This window comes from Corvus cornix, chromosome 2, assembly GCF_000738735.6.
Source record: "Corvus cornix cornix isolate S_Up_H32 chromosome 2, ASM73873v5, whole genome shotgun sequence".
In the NCBI taxonomy this organism is placed as follows: domain Eukaryota; kingdom Metazoa; phylum Chordata; class Aves; order Passeriformes; family Corvidae; genus Corvus; species Corvus cornix.
Window position 1 is genome coordinate 44358852 of NC_046333.1, and position 12381 is coordinate 44371232.

Below are 12381 nucleotides of genomic sequence, written 5' to 3' on the forward strand. Positions count from 1 at the left end.
TTTGCATTTCCATTAGGTAAACAAGGACAAACCCACTTTTAAAATATTAGGGTCTGACTGCAGAAATCCAGTGGAGCCAACTCTTCAGAGCTCCCCAAATCCCAGCTATATTTTCCTCTAAAAAAATCTGAGGCTGATGCTAACTACCATTAAAAGCTGTCTTCATTTTAGACACGATGCTTCTAATTTCTAGTTTGTGTCATGACCTGCATAAGGAGATTAAATGATGCAGGATAATTGATTCCTCATCTGGGAGTCAGGCTGGAAGCATTAAATCAATCCTGTCCTCTTTCATGTTATTGCCATTGAAATTCCTTTAAAGCAGGTATGCTTCCTCTTCTGCCTCTTTCCCCAAATAGTGAACTAGGTAACACCTATTTCTTTTGTGTGCTTGGCCTGCTCTCTCTCTGGAAGTAAATAGCAGAGTTTACCTCTGGTCTCTCTAATCTGCTGGAATATGTCTTTAGAGAATAGGTTTTCATTCCAGAAATGCAATGCAAAATGGTTTTGTGTTCATCTCTGGGAATGGGCTCTGTAGGTCTGTAGCTAATGGACTAATTGTAGTTGAAAGGAAATCACAACCTGCTGGATTTTACTCTTAGCAACGCTGACCACAATACTTAAGAGAGACAAGACTGGTGATGTTCCTTCATTTTTACAGAAGGTGAGTGTGGATACAAATATGCAGCTAGCAAGAATTTCTCTTGCTTCTTTCCAGTCCTGTGAGATATTTTTCTCTCTCACGGAAGATATTAGCAGAGTTCTATAAGCTATGAACACCTGCGACCTTGCAAAGCTTTGTTTATGGTACAGTAGAAAAATATTTTGACAATGGAAGTTTTAGGATTTTAGCCAATCACCCCCAAGGGGTGGCTGATCCTTTGGCCAATTAGACTATGAAGAAAAAAAATCTATAAAAGAGTTGTAAAATAATTAAACAAATGAATCTTGCTGCACAATTCTTGCCTGCTGGATTTCTCTTCTCCTCCCTACCACTGCGGGATACCGGGATAGGTGGGAATTTACCTTTGCATCCAGTATCTCAGCCCTTATGTGCCATCATGTCTTCACTGCTGTTGTCACTACCAGCAGCTGGGTTAAATCCTGGGCTTCACATGTTCACATGGCAGACTTGGAGAAAACACCAGGGCCCTTGGGCTGGCAGGGAATAGCAGGGAAGATAAGCAGGGGAATATCTCTCCATACCGTCCAGTTTTTCTTGGCTGATATCCACACCAAATATGAGGAAGTTTAAGAACTCCTGGGTAATTTATTATTTACATTTCTCTGTTAAAATATGTACATAAGAAATAACATGCAACCAGCATGAAACATACAATACAGTGTGAGCTTCGTAATTTTGCCCATCTATTAACTACTATTTTCCAGTTGAACCTTGTGGATAAGGCCATTTATGTAAACATGGACTGTTTTATGACAGAGACAGTTGTGAACATTTTAGAAAACAGAGTTTTCCAATCCTTTTGGAAGTTCAGGAGCCAAAAGTACTTCTTTTATTTTAGTTAGAAATATTTCTGTTATTAGTGATCTCTTCCCACCTTGCAGCTATCTACCCCTTCCATGAATAAAGAAAATACCTTATTCATGGAGAGAGTTTTTTGGAGTCAGAATTCCTTGAAGGCATATTACAAAAAACCAAAACAAAACTCTCCAAGTTTTAAGTCTCCTGAAAAATGGAATACTGGAAAATGCTGCAGCAAAAACATCTGTAGCCCAGGAAGGACATGCCACTGCTCACAGCCCCCAGTGAATGATGTGTGTGGGAGGAGAGAAAAGGTTGCTGACACTGCATAACTTTCAGGAGTACTCAGCAGACCTGTTGCTGTGGTTACTAACCAGAGCCTCCCCTGTATGAGTGCTATTTGCACGGTGCCAGATGGCTGATAAATCCCATTGGGGAATTTGCTGTCCCTTGTGTTACTGTCCGATCTTTTCTCTGAGAGCTATGATTTAATTTACAGCAATTTACACATAGATTATTCAGTCACAACACAATAATATAAGACATAAAACTGCTGCAGGTATGCAGTCACTTTAGTGAACTCCTGTATCACCTGCATAACACCAGAAATGTATTTTGTCTTATGTATTGATGTTCAACTTGTTGCAATTTGATGAATAATGCTGAGAAGAAAAAAAAAACTATGCTTGAATTTTAATGTAATTTTAATAACACAGTTACTGCAGCACATTTATTGCAGAGGGAAGTGAGATGCCTTTTGCAGTTCATTGGCCTGCCACAAGTATTTCTGTGCAGGCAGCATCAAAACCATGAAGCATAGATGAAGATTAAAGACGCTCATTGCATAAGAAAGTAATGCTGTTGCCTCTGTATTTTCTGCTGCTTTGGTGTCATTACTGCCTTACCCTCTCAGGATGACAGTCCACCTGCCTGGACTATTTATTATTATGAGTCTTAAGCTATTATCAAGTGCTTTAGCCTCGTTGTTACAAGTGAGGTTCTAACACATTAAAAAACCCCAATATTAATAAATGTGTCTTGTGGTACTTTTTTAGAGTTACAAACATAAATATGCTGTCCCAGATTTCTGTGAATTAAAAAAAGGAAAATGACAAAATCTATGAAAACAAAGCAAGAGACTGATGATTTTTTGATACAACATTACTCCAGAAGTAGGCAACTTTTTGACTGGGCAATGGAGCAGCTTGGTTGTGTGGTTCAGTGCTGTTGTGCCTAACAGGTTTCTAGACACTGAGAGTAACTACAGCATGCCCAGAGTCCTTGCAGCATCCTGTCCCTGTCACACTGAGGAGTTGTGTTCTGTTATGTCACTTGTGTAATGGGGATATGAATCACCTTCTGTGGTGCATGAGTAAGAGCTCAGCATCTAAGCCTGCCGTTGTGCCTACAATTGCATTTTATGTACAGCTGCAGCCATTTCCATAGATTAATCTTCAATGGTATAATTGGATAAGGAGGCTGCAGCCAGGATTTCTCCTATCTTTTTCATTTTGAACATTCACAGAGCTCAGCAAGCAACATCTTTATTTTACATCATAATCCAGCACCTGCCGTCCTTTTTCTTTGTTGTGGATGGAAGCCACTTTTAGTGTGGGAGAATTACTCTCAGTTCTCTGGTCCAGTCTTCTGACTATATAAAAATAGTCAAAACAGAAACTCCTAAGTGCCATTGATACTTCTTGCTCTTTAGGTTCAGTCTATGACATCAGCTGAATTTATTGGCCGATGGTGTAACTATTATCTAGGGTCTCACAGGCATTTTCAATGTTACTAACTCTGCTGTATATATGAAGCTCTTTTCTTCCTGTAACTGACTGTAAGAGGAATAATTTAAATTTAGTGGGATGCCTTCGCGGGTATGGGCTTAGAATTCTTCTTAGCAATCAAGTACATTTCTTCTGAACAAACCGAGTTCATCTGATTTTTAGGTAGTCCAAATCAGTGTTCCACCAGGAAGAACATGACTAAGATGGTGGCTTGAAATGACAAAAATGAATACCAATAAAAAGGTTTTCTTGACTGTACTACCCTTCCAGCAAAATCTATCATTTTAAGCCTTTTAATATAATTTCAAACCTTAGATAGTATTTTCTACCATCTACATGAAGTCAACTTCTCTCCTCCTAAACACAGTTTACTGAGAAAATTAGTTACATCCGTTGTATGCCTGCATTGCTGCTGTCTTGAACTTGTGGAGGAAAGTATTTTGGAAATGATGAAATAAAGACTAGTGCTGCAGTGTCTCGATGATTTTGGGGTACTAGTTCTGCTGAACTAGCTTTGATCTCCAGCTAAGTAGATGTTTAAAGAAAACAAAAAACCCACTGTTAACTTAAGCTGTATATTGCAGCATCTGCCTTTTGTTCTCTTCCCTTCACATATAAAACATGGAAAAACATTCTTTAAATTATCTTTTCTAAAGATGTGTCCTTCCTGCCCTCCTTCTTTGATTTTGCATCCCATTGGAAACCAATCTTTTACAGGAGGAAAAAAAATTTATAAAAGCCATACATTCTGCTATTATGTTTTTAAAGAGGAAATAATCAGATAAGCATTGTGGCTTTGTCCTAATTATTATAATTTTGTATTTTCTGTTTACACAGTAATCTCCATTGAGAGATTTTAAAGATGCAGCTCTGAGAAAATGTTCTCCCTGTTTCATGTGTGAGGTAATTTAATTACTGTGAGGCTGCAAGATTTATCCAAACCCAAGCAGCAAGCTTACAGCAGAGCAACATACACCCCAAGGCTCTCTCAATTCCCAGTACTGTGCTCTAACCACTCATCCTTGCTGCTTTACACAGTTCATGACAGCTTACACAGAAAGGAAGCATCAAGGATTTCTGTGTTGACAGTATGTAATCATTCTGTAGACAGTCTAATAATTCTTAGGTAGATTATACTCAGCCATGATCATCTCCAGTGTAATTAGAGAAGAGACTTAGTCATCTAAGTGAGCATAATATAGGTAATATAAATGGCGTGTTATAGGATATAATCTAAACCCTTTTCTAAATTGCACCTGCTCTTTTCATCAGCTGTCTTTCTGATTCTAAGAAGCAAGCTGCCTGTGATGCAGTTCATCCTTGATGTAACTCCAGAGCAAGGAATTTGAGTTGTTATGTTCAACTAAAATTATTACAATTAAACTGGTATAAAGTCCTGACCTTTTCAGTGACTCAGATCACCTTTCAGTTACACACTTAAGCAGGAGATATACAGTCTTTTCTTTTTCTGTGGTAAAACACATTGAAATGTAATTCTGATGACAGCAAAACTGATAGCAGAGGAAAACCAAGGTCTTGCTTAAAATACATAATGGAAACTCTTAAGAGTATGAAGGGCTCCATGTTGCTAATGATTAGCCCTGCTTTTTAATCAAAAGCATCAAGCCTAAGTAATGACTTCTAAATTAGACCCTATTCAGGTTACTGACATACCCCCAGAAGCGTCAGTGCCACAGTATTTCACATTCACTGAGACTGGGAACAGCAAACTATTTTCTCTCTTAGTTATATAATGGGGCCGCAACTTTTGGTCTGCATTGAAGTTTGACAGCAACAGTGTCCAAAGCTTATCCACAGCTTCTGAACACATGTAGACCTATGGTGTTGTTTGTGGTGATGAGAGGAAATTCTTTTCAGTGCATATGGTTTCAGAATTTTTCCTTCTATATTTTCTTTTAATGTAGTGTCACATATGCAGATTCTGTCTGGCTTTTTGTTTTTTCTTTCGCCAGGTTACTAAAACAGATCGTCTGATCTAATAGGCAGTGTGATATTTAAGCATTACTGCAGTACCAACCTAACATACTTGCTTCTTTCTGCTCTCATGGTGAATTACTCTAGCTTTTAAGGCTCTTTTATCTCTCTACTGGCTTGTCCTTGCCTCTCTGACCTTTTCTCCTGCCTCCTTTTAACCTTCCTGTCTTCCATCAAACATACTTGGCAGTCTCTTCTGCACATTAAATGTCTGGTTTAAGGCTGGAATTGGTGGAATGTGCAGCCAGGTTCTTCTTCTCCTTGAAGACAGAAATAGAAACATAAAGGTGCTGCCTTATACCAGCACCATGTAACCATACGTGTTAGACCATATTTAGCAGTTTAACCATTTGTGCAGGGACCTGCATGATTTTACTTAGCAGTGAAAGTATTTTCACCTCTGTATGGAGGCACAGGTTGTGTGCTGAGGATGGAGTGCAGAGGACAGCCCCATTTGGGCAGGTTTGGCAAAGAGAGCAGGCCATCTGCTCCACATGCCATGGCTGAGGGATGCTGTGCTGTGAATGAGGCCTCAAATGGATGGCGGGTGCTGCCTTGCTTTGGGCCTGGTGGTGCTGGTGCTGCTGCACCCAAAGAGCTGAGAGGTCCCTGGGGGTTCAGCTGCTGGAGGAGTAGGAGCCCACTGTGACACTTCACATGCAGCAGCAGAGAAGTCCTCAGTCATCAATCACAGAATCAACGTGATTGGACAAAAGTTGTAAAAGACCTCCAAGATCATCGGGCCCAACATCTGACTGATCACCACCTTATCAACTAGACCATGGCACTGAGTGCCAGCCCAGTTGCTTCTTGAACACCTTCAGGGATGGTGACTTCACCACCTCCCTGGGCAGCCTATTCCAGTCCTTAACAACCCTTTCCTTGAGGAAACTCCTCCTGACGAGGTCATCTCCTCATCTTTGCAAAGTCTGGAGAACTCCTTACGCAGCGGTTTGACCGGTTAATGAGGTAGCAGCCATATTTTAAAACACCTGCTTCACTTCCTAGACTTACTCTCTGTGTGAGACAGAGGAACACAAGCTGACCGTAAGACTAAAACTGAATAAAAAAGCCCCTTCTCTTCCAACACCTAAAGAGACGGGCACGTTTATGCCCGCTCTTGGTCCTCAAGACGGGCTGAGGGACGACGCCAAATGCTGATGCCTCTCCGCAGCACCACAGAATGGGTCAGGTGGGAAGGGAGCACCGTGCGGCATCTGGTCCAGCCTCCGTGCTCAAGCAGGGTCATCCCAAAGCACGCGGCACGGGCTCCTGTCCAGACGGCTCTTGAGTATCTCCGGTGCGGGAGACGCCGCAGCCGCTCGGGCCGGGGCCGCAGCACGCTCGGGGCCGCAGCACGCCCGGGGCCGGGGCCGCGCCCTCCGCCGCCGCCGGCCGGGACTCGCGCGCGGAGCGTGCGGCGGCGGCTGCGCGCGCAGGGGGCGGGGCCCGGGGCGCCGCGGGGCTGAGCGGAGCGGGCGGAGCGGGAGCGGGCTCAGGTACGGGAGCGGTGCCGGCAGCGCCGCGGGGCAGGGCGGCAGCTCCCCATCATCTCCCCATCATCTCCCCATCATCTTCCCGTCCCCTTCCCGTCCCCTTCCCGTCCCCTTCCCCCTCGGAGCGGCGCGGCCGGGCTGGTGTGTTACTTCTCGGCGCGGGGAAAAGTGTCGGGGTCTGCGGGCAGCGACCTTCCCGGCGGGGCTTGCCCCGCCAGCGCTGTGCGGCGGCGGTGGACAGGGAGGGAAGCAAGGAGGGGAGGAGGAAAGGAGGGATGTAGGGAGGCGAAGAAGGAGGAAGCCGTGGGGGATGGCGCGGGAGGGGACCAGCGGGAATGTCGCGGGAGGATGGCGCAGAGCCGGTTTCCCGGAGTCGGTGCGGGCGATGTTCCCCGGAGGCTCTGCGCACCTGCTCCCGCGCTGGCGGGAGGCACCGCGCCGCCGGGCGGGGTCCGCGGGCCTCCCGTACCGTGGCTGCGCCGCCGCCTCCCCCGTCCCGGAGGTGCGGGCGGGGGTCCGGGGCGGGGAGGACTCAGGGTTGGGAGCTGGCATCAGCAGATGCCGTCCCCGGCTGTCCTTTGCCTTCCCATTCGAAGCAAGGCTCTCCGGCCTCTCGTCTTCGCTGGCTGCCCTCTCTAGTCGCTGCTGTTTTCCCGTCTGCTCTTTATAGGACCCGGCGAGGGTTTTTTCCCCCCATCTTTTTCTTGAAGGTGCCTTTTCATATGGTCACCTTGAAACCTAGATGGCTTCCTGTGCCTTTCTAAGCATACTGTTACGCTCAGGTGGGTATGCGATGGTTTCAGTCACTGATGAGCAGACATACCTTCCTGCAGGAGCCTGCAAAACTGACATCTCTATTCGTGCTACTATAATAATTCTACAGGCTATGATTAATCTGCCTTAAAAAACATCCTCCAGTACTGATAGTTAAAGGGGAAATAAAAAATATTTAACCAGCTTCTCAAGCAGAAGACAGCTTTGTTAGGGCCTTGATCCTATGAGTACCCATGCTTGTAGATCTATCCCTATGAAAAAGTGTTCCCAGAACTGAGAAAAGCCATCCATACCTGTAAGGTATCAAACTTTAATAAACCCAGAGAAATGATTGTGCTGCAGTAAACCTGGTAAATTCTGTGATGCAAACTATGTGTCTATGCTAAGTAGTTTGAAAGATAATAAACACATGAACTTGTGCAAAGTGGAGTGACTGGCTCATTTAGTTTATAGGCTATTACAGTTTCAACTACTGCTCTAAAAGCTGTTTTAGAATTAGTTATTTAAGGCACCTCCAAACACGCTGTTTTGTTCATAATATGCACTCTAAATCTTCAGCCAGGCAAAACAAAATCTTGAAAGACCTCCAGTCATATTCTACTTAGGAAGTAGATCTCTGCAAACACATGACTTTCTGCTTTTTGAGGTGAACCAAGACTGAAGTTAACTTAAACCATTTGTAGTGTTGTGAACTTTTCCAAGTAGCTTATGTCCCAGAGCTTACATTGACAGTCTAAAAAGGCAGGTGTTATATTGAGGCAAATGTGGTGGATGAAAATCCTTTCTTGGTATCAGTTTTGTCCTCCCCAGAAAAGTATTTTTCATGCTTAGGGCTTGCGATTTTTAAAGGTCACTTCCAGTTTTGAAAGACATTTGTAACTTTTTATTTGTTTTTTTTTTTTCTTGGTAAAGTACAGCATGATTTAAGCTCCATTTATTTACTTGTGCCAAGGTTGGTATCTTTGGTAAAGGGTACTGAATTTGGCTCTCCACCCTCTCCTACAGAAGTCATCAACTGTGGATACTTTACGCAGCTTGCTTGTGGGAAAATTTGCTAGATGTTTGAAGCTGCTAGTAAGAATTTCTGTATTATGAGCTTGAAGAGTTGTGAAGATGGACATTGTCCCCATAGTGTATTTTTCTCTTTGCTGGAAATTCAGCAGTTTGAGAAACAGAGTTGCTACCCAGACCTGCCTCTCTGTGGAGTCCCCAAATGCCTGGTTTCTGGCACCGTGCTGCGTTACATCCTAACATTTGCAAACTCTTATTGGTAGTGTTGCGACACTTGCTGGTTTTTAGGGTATATTTAAAACTAAAGGGAGACTTCCAGCAAGCTACTTTGATGCTTTTTAGTTTGCACCTTGTTAACGTAACAACGTTGCTAATTTGAAATGACGAGCAGTCAGCGTGCATTAGCCAGCTGTGCGAGGAGGTGGACAGGCTCCCTTGTGCAGGGACGAGGACCCGGCTGAGCAAAACGGGATTGTGCTGCTTCTGTAGGAAAAGCGAAAGCTGCACGGCCAAGCGTTCTGCAGCAGTTAGCAACTTCTCATTATGAGCTTGTGTGCTGTACAAAGATGCTTTAGATGCCAGCAGCCCCTAACAAGGGTCTCTGCCCCAAAGGCAGAAGCAAGAAAACAGGTGCTTCCCTACAAAATGGAGAGTGTTACAAATATCATCTTAAACTGCGGGCTGGGATAGCAGCCACAAAAGGGATAGAGTTCTGTGACTGCTTGGAGACTTAATTAAGAGCACTGACACTCACTCAGTGAAAAGTCTGTATAAATAATGAATTTTCCCTGTATGTGCAGCCCGTGATGGAAATGAGTCTGAAATCTGTTGTCTTCTGCGTGACTGACCCTGATTTGTTTTTAAATAGAACTATGTTTTCATTAACATAATTCAGATTACTTGGGGCAAAAAAATAAGATCCTGTCTTATTTTGAAAGATGCCTGCTTTGAAAGCAAGGACATACTTTGGACAAGGGTGTATTACAGAATTAAAATAGAACTAGTTGGTCAAGGGATTGTAAACTCTTGTAACAGCTGAAATCTTACCATTTGTTAAGACTTAAAGTGCTGAAGAGTTTCAGAATGCTCATTTGATGACCACTATCTGATTTTTTTTAGACTGTCTAAAGCAATCTGGCAGCTGTTGCCAGGAATATTCTAAATTTTCCCACATACAGCAAGAGAAATATTTTCAATTCCTTCCAGGCCTATTATACATTTGTTCAGTTAAATGACTGAAGGGATCATACAGCTTAGTAAAGCTTTGAAGTGCAACTTGATTTTATGCCTGCATAGAGAAGCATAGAGAATTGCTATTTCTCGTAATTCAAAAATAAAAGTAAATTTACTGGAGAAAAAGGCTATCCCAAATCCCTGATTCAAAGTTTGAGATGTTGCCCATTTTGAGTAAATTCCTGAGAAATTTTCAGCATGTAGTTAACGTAAAAAAAAAAAAAAAAAAAAAAGGGTTGAGCATGTCTTGCTAAATTTCAGCTGTTGATTAAACTCCCCTTGGGTATCTTGTCAGGCACAGCTTAGAGGGACAGTTGAATGTGGCACCTTCAAGCAGTAAATTGGTGTCATCATCTACTGGTAGTTAGGAAAGAGTCAAACAATTTGACTAAGGTCTAATAATGAAATGTCCAAACCATAGGGACACAGGGATCTGGTGTGGTTTTGTGCTTTGTATTCAGGAACAGTCTGTGCTTTCTAATTTCTTAATACATGCAACCTTCCTCTCTCCTGATAAGTCATGCATTAAAACTGTCCAAATTGTGAATAAAAAAAAATAACCTTTCAGTGTTTCCTTAGATGGGAACAGTATTATTATTGTGCCTTCCAGTTTGCTGTCTTTGTTCTGTGCCTGCAGCTGAATGAATTTTGCTTTTCATTTCTGTTTTTGGAAGCATTGCTTTTCTGCAGGGTGCAGAGATCACATGTCTGTCTCTATGTGCATAAGATGCTGGGCTTGATTTGTAAATGGAAATACAAGCTTGTCTCAGGCACAAGAAACATCTTAATTTCAAAGTTAAACTAGAGGTTGAAAACCAACAACTCAGCTCTGAACAAAGTTTTAACAATTGTAACTGACCTTTCTTTTGCCACACCATTAAAAATATGGAAGAGTTGAGAATAAATGGTGCATGGCCCATGCAATATATTCTTCCTGTCCTAGTAAGACAGCCTTGCTCCAAATCTGAGGACCCTTGCTCATATGCTGCCTCTCAGTTTTTTATTGTAAATGTTTCTTGCAGATGAGATCACTTACCCTTTCTGGTTGGAATGAAAACAGGTTTATTGCGATCTTAAAATGTTACTGAAATAGTTCGGCAGTGTTTGCACAGCTGGGTTTCCGTTTTATAAAAGCACAAAATATAGTGAGGATTCGTTATCCTTTAATACACAAAACCACATTATATGTCTTCATAAGAGGTTTAATGTGCTCTCTGGACCTTAAAAGCAGCTCAAATCTCTTTTGTAAGATAAATATGAAAGAAAATGCTGTCATCACCAGAATGTAGTCCAAACTTAGGAGCAAGGAGTTTCTCTGCCTCTGTGTTTCTGGTACCTAAAGCACCTGTTAAAGACTGGCTTTAATTTGAAGGAACCAAAGAAGTGAGGGTAGAAAGATCAGGCTATATGATCAATAAAACTGATGTTCTGACCAAACTGCTGTGGAGGTCTGAGATGAAACCTTGGTGTTAACACTCCCACGGTTGTTTTTGTGGACACCTGTGCTGTCTTGAAAACATGATGTTGATTATTACCAGCATTAATAATGGGTTATCTAGGACAATCACAGGTGTGCTTCAAAAACTGGGAGTTAGGAGAGGTTTAGTCTTCATCCTGTACAACATTTTGATCATGTCTGAGCTTCAGAGAGCTTGACAATTATACCAACAAAGCTCTTGAAGACAAATACAGAAAATGTTTGAAAGATGAGTCTGTAGTATATCTATGCTACCTCACTAAGGTGAATGATAGCAAGGTGTGTTGTTCCTGGTTCCATCCATGCTTGCTGGCATAGTTGTGCTGAGTAATGAACACAGCAATGATGTTCCTGGGTGAAGGTTTGGCTCGATCAAGCTGAAGTTTTGCCAGCTTCTGAGTCTAATCAATACCAGGCGGATTTTACAGCTGAATGCTACTCATCACAACGTGAGGTGAATGCTCTTCTGTTGTCAGTGCTGACTGCTTGGTCTCACTGAAGCTTAATATCCTTAATATCTGCTTGAGCGCTGCTTCAATTTCTTGTGAAGAGGATCTGTAATGGTGGCAGCTGCCTTCTCATGTAGCACCTTTTACTTTATACGTGATAGTGACTGGCTATTATTAAATTTTTGAGCAAGAGACTATATTGGTGTAGAAAACAGAACTTCCTCATAGTGTGTTAGGGGCAGAACTGTTTGTAGATGTGTATCACTTAAAATGTCTTAAATGGTGTGTTGCTGGGAAAGAAATAGCTCTGTGTGGGAATAGCTCCTTCAGAACTTTGTCATTTGGTATAAATCTTAATTGAGATTAACAATAACTACTAATTAGCATTTCAGAAACTTGTATTAAACCCAAAGGGTTTTTATATGTGGTGTTATGGGCATCTTCAGCTTTTCCTGAGACAAAGTTGCAGGGCATGAAGTGAGCAGCAATTAAAAGAATTGTGAAGAGCAAATATTGGTTTAGTTCAATAAGCATGAGTTAAATTTCAAGACAGACCCTTACTTTCACCCTTTTTTTCTCACACCAATCCTTTTTGTCACCCACTGCTTCCTAGTGAGTGCTGTGCTTTCATTACAAGCCTATTGTTTTGTTCTTCAATTGACAGAAAAGATAGAGA

At 42.4% G+C, this 12381-nt stretch overlaps 1 protein-coding gene across 1 annotated transcript in view; it reads left to right on the forward strand.

The window, feature by feature from the left end:
- The first annotated feature begins 6720 nt into the window (after window positions 1-6720).
- SCRN1 (secernin 1) overlaps window positions 6721-12381 on the forward strand; it is a 39279-nt gene continuing 33618 nt past the window's right edge. Inside the window, exon 1 of the mRNA XM_039549519.1 lies at window positions 6721-6764. The gene's annotated coding sequence lies outside the window, so the exon portion shown is untranslated. The remainder of the gene's footprint in view (window positions 6765-12381) is intronic.